This window comes from Bufo gargarizans, chromosome 1, assembly GCF_014858855.1.
Source record: "Bufo gargarizans isolate SCDJY-AF-19 chromosome 1, ASM1485885v1, whole genome shotgun sequence".
Lineage (NCBI taxonomy): Eukaryota > Metazoa > Chordata > Amphibia > Anura > Bufonidae > Bufo > Bufo gargarizans.
In genome coordinates this window covers 478,558,574-478,563,750 of record NC_058080.1, presented here as the reverse complement: position 1 = coordinate 478,563,750, position 5,177 = coordinate 478,558,574, and positions in this window count along the sequence as shown.

Genomic DNA, 5,177 nt, shown 5'->3' with positions numbered 1-5,177 from the left:
TTCTCAAAGTGGCGATATTCGCGATAAAAATTTGCTATTCACATATTCGCGCTCAATACTAGTAACCACTTTTAGGATCCAGGTCTCTTCTTCTTTTTCCTGCCGCTATGTGCTGTGACCTGACACAGGGTGAGGGCACAGAGTGCCGACATCCTCAAGCTGTACACAATCACAGCACATTGAGTGGCCGAGGACCAAGAAGTGGCGATACAGAGCCCGAGGAGCACTGCATTCACTGATTCCTGGTCCTCCTGTACTAATGAGTACTTCCATAATGGAAGCACTCATTAGTATTTGACCCATAAGACGCACTGACATACACCCTTCCCCCCACTATGGGGGGAATAAAAGTGCATCTTATAGGGAGAAAAATATGGTAATGCTGAGAGCACCAGATCATTATGTACCCAGCTGGCAACCATAAGGAGGGCTCGGGCAGCCCCATAGGCATAGGTCCACTAGGAAATTTCTCTGTAGAGTCTATAGCCAGTCCGCCCCTGTTTGCACAGATACCATATTGTATTAGAGTTCTAATTTACAATTAAAAGGTTGTTGTTTTCCATTACCCTGCACCATAGTACTATATTTCTGCATTTGCAGCACTAGATGGCTGTTACTGTAATTCGTCAGGATGGGAGCAAGTAAAGCAGTCAAGGCCAGGAATCAGTCACACACCAATGTGCCTTGTCATATGCCCATGAAAAGCCCATTGTACTGCTGTGATAAGAGATTTTATTAGGAGCACATTCCTGACATGAATTGGATGTTTGTTGAACCTGGATTCTGCCCACAAGAAAGTAAAACCAAGCTCATCTTGTAAGAGTGCTATTTTACCTATACACTGTAGCTTCATTATTTTATTTTACTCACATATATAATGATGGCAAACTCTGCAGCACTTTAATGACATTATCATTGCTTTTTGTCCTTAATGGGGTTCACAATCTAAGTTTCCTATCAGTATGTCCTTGGAGTGTGGGAGGAAACCGGAGTACCCAGAGGAAACCCACACAAACACGGAGAGAACATACAAACTCAACTTGTTCTTGTTCAGATTCAAACCTAGGACCCGAGTGCTGCAAGGCAACAGTGCTAACTTTTAAGATAGATACAGTGCTGCCCATAGTTATTCATACCCCTGGCAAATTTTGACTTAAAGTTACTTTTATTCAACCAGCAAGTAAATTTTTTTTTTTACGGGAAATGACATAGGTGTCTCCCAAAAGATAATAAGATGATGTACAAGAGGCATTATTGTGGAAAAAAAAAATTGCACAGCTTTTATTTACATTTCAGCAAAAAGTGTCCAGTCCAAAATTATTCCTATCCTTTTCAATAATCAATAGAAAAGCCTTTATTGGCTATTACAGCAATCAAACGCTTCCTATAATTACAGATCAGCTTTTTGCATGTCTCCACAGGTATTTTTGCCCATTCATCTTTAGCAATGAGCTCCAAATCTTTCAGGTTGGAGGGTATTCTTGCCATCACCCTGATCTTTAGCTCCCTCCACAGATTCTCAATTGGATTCAAGTCTGGACTCTGGCTGGGCCACTCCAAAAGGATAATGTTGTCTGAACCATTTCTTCACCGCTTTTGCTGTGTGTTTTGGGTCACTGTCATGCTGAAATGTCCACTGGTGCCCAAGGCCAAGTTTCTCTGCAGGCTGCTGATGTTGTCGTTGAGAATCCTCATGTATTGCTCTTTTTTCATGGTGCCGTTTACTGTGATTAGGTTCCCTAGTCAATTGGCTGAAAAACACCCCCAAAGCATTAGGTTCCCACCACCGTGTTTGACAGTGGGGATCGTGTTCTTTGGGTTGAAGGCTTCTCCTTTTTTACGCCAAATGAAAGAAACATTATTGTGACCAAACAATTAAATTTTTGTTTCATCTGACCATAACACAGAAGACCAGAAGTCTTCTTCTTTGTCCAGATGAGCTTTTGCAATGGCCAAGCAAGCTTTTGTGTGCCTTATCTGGAGAAGTGGAACCCAGCAGTGTGCAGTGTCCGTTGGATTGTCTGCCTTGAGACATTGCCACCAGCAGAGCCCAGATTCACCAGGATGGCCTTGGTGGTGATCCTTGGATTCTTTTTCACCTCTCTAACTATCCTCCTGCCCAGCACAGGTATCACTTTTGGCTTCCGACCACGTCCTCTGAGATTTTACACAGTGCGGAACATCTTGTATTTTTTGCTCAAATGTAAATAAAAGCTGAGAAATGTTTTTTTCCACAATAATGCCTCTTGTACGTCGTCTTATTATCTTTTGGGAGACACCTATGTCATTTCCCGTCAAATAATTACTTGCTGGTTGAATAAAAGTAACTTTAAGTCAAAATTTGCCAGGGGTATGAATAATTATGGGCAGCACTGTAGATAAATGGATAGATAGATAGATGAGATAGGTAGATAGATAGCCTTGGTTTTTATTAGCACCTACATCTTAACCCATTCAGGACCAAGCCAATTTACATAGGTGCCAGTGTTTGTGTTTTTCCTTCCCGCCTTATAGAAAGACAAAACTTTTTTTTTAAAGCTATAGCCATATGAGGGCTTGTTTATTGACTGACAAATTCTATTTTTTTATTGCACCGTTTAATGTTCCATATAATGTACTGCAAAACAAAAACAAAAAAATGTCAGATGGAATGGCTATATGGGGTTGTAAGATTATATGGCACTTTCCAATCTAGCCTTTGTTTTTTATATCCCCTTTATGGCATTCACTATGCAGTAAAAATGACACGATAACCTTATTTTTTGGGCCAGTATTAGTGTTGCGCGAATCAAAGTATCTGAAGTGGACTTCGATCCGAATTTCCTCGCGTTTTATGGTAACAAATCAATTTTTCGTAAAATGGTGGCTGAAAGTAAACAAAATTATACTCACATCATCCACTTGATTGCGGAAAGGCCGTCCGCTCACGTTTTGATTAAAGAAAACCCGCCAAAGGACCTGCAGCAAGCTTGATGACCTCACCACATGATCACACTGGGCACGTGCGGTGACGTCATCACTGAGGCCATACGCATAACACCCTCAGTCTCCCAGCAACAGAGCCATATGCTCTGTGGGATACCAAAGACAGCAGTCCCCTAACGTTTTATCTTGGGGGTGATTTACCTAATTTCTTCAACTGCTTTCTAAGACTCTGATGGGGTGCATGTAAGGAGTCCTAGTTAGCGTATCTGTATACGGATACGGTAAGACAGTTTTTTTTTATTTGTGTGCACTGGACACATTTTTTGTTCTTTTTTGGGATAATATGTTTACTTTGTGGTCATGATTTTAATGTACATTATTTAAAGTAAAGTATTAATTGATTGAGGTATACCTCATTAGGCTTTTGTCTTGTTTTCTTTAGTGAAGACTGGTTGCCCACATTTGGACTATTGAATTAACCACACATGACAGTGTTGAGTTTCTGAACCTTTCTCACACTTGAAAAATACTTTCAGTATGCTAAAATCAAAACTATTCTAAGCAATTGCATACTATATGCAAAACAGTATAATAGTATAATACATAAAGCTTTATGTCATGAAAAACCTAGAAACACTGTAAACATTTAGCCAGTATTGAAAATTCACTAAAAGTGCCTGCTTGATAGGGCCCAAAATATCTCTCATAATAAAATACAAACTCGCAAAAACGTGAAAATATACCATACCTAAACCGATACTGTGTACATTTACACATTTGTCTATGTTTTTCTCACTCTTACAAAAAGCTTCACAGCAATACCCAGGGAGACTACTAATTTACAATGTATATATTTACATTGACTGCAGGCCAAGGCTCCAAATACAGCCTGGCATACATAGCCACCTAAAAATACATTTCCAGTAATGTTTTTACACTGTCATGGTGAAATCTCTAGCCAAGTCAAACTCATCACTATTGTGTGTTGGCAAACAGAAGCATTCTGGGGTGGATACAGCAATACAAACTTACACCTGTCAAAAGTTGTTTATTTTCCATAATATATAGTAAAAAAAAAAATATATATATATAAATATATAAATATATATATATATATATATATATATATATATGTAGAGAGAGAGAGAGAAAATGAAAATAGATGTTGGGTACATAACTAGAATCAAATGGTATTTGCTAAGGATGTTTTTATTGTTGTTTTGATTTATATCAAGGCAAATATGCATAGTGGGTATTTTTCATTGCATTCATTTTTGTTACACTGGTTAAACTGATTAGTGGCCATAGGTTGGAATATAGTAAGTGCCACTGTATATATTCTTCTACTAGTTTCTTTTTGCACTAGAAGAGCATATCCATTGATCAAAGCAACAGCTCTGTCACCCAGCTGAACAGTTGTTCTGCCCCTTCTTAATTAAATATAAAACAATTCCAGGTTCTTTAGTCCCTGTTTCCTCGGCTCCTTTTCCTGGCTGCAGTTGCAGAGCAGAGTGTGCTGAAGTCTAGGATAAGGCACCAAGTCAACGAAAAGGACTTTGCCCAACATTGCTGAAGAGAGAGCAGGAACTTCAAGTCATAATTCCCACTGGGATCACACCAGTGGCTTTTGGCCCCTAGCATGACCAAGTGATCATGTAAGTTGATTTCACCACCCTGTGTGATAATTCAGACACCTTTCTGTAAACCCCCAAAGAACACTAATGGGAATATACTGTACATGCTGTGCACAAGGCTGTAAAATACTGCTTGTCCACTCAATGTAAATAACAGGGAAACCCTAGATATAAAATATTCTCTATCCACAAGAGCTGGAATACATGTTTGATTTGTAGGGGTTTGACTTCACCACAGACCATGAGAAGGGGGTTCCTGTGCCCCATATGAATGGAGTGGTGGTAGAGTATGTACACTGCTGCTCCATTCATCTCTATGGGACAGCTGAGGAGAAGCTGGGTACAGCACTCAACTATCTCTGGCAACCTATAGAGATGAATAGAGCATGGATGCATGCTCGACCTCCTCTCCATTCATACAGGGGAACACAGGACCCCTGTTCTCATGACATGTAGGGGGCCAAGCGGTCAGCTCCTCCACTAATCAGACACTTCTCTCTTACCCTGTGGATAAGTAGAGGATAACTTTTCATTTTGGGACAGCTCCATAAATTTTAGTAATATCTGTGCAAACCAAAAATTCTTGCTTTTATTTTCTAACTTTTCAAAAAATAAATT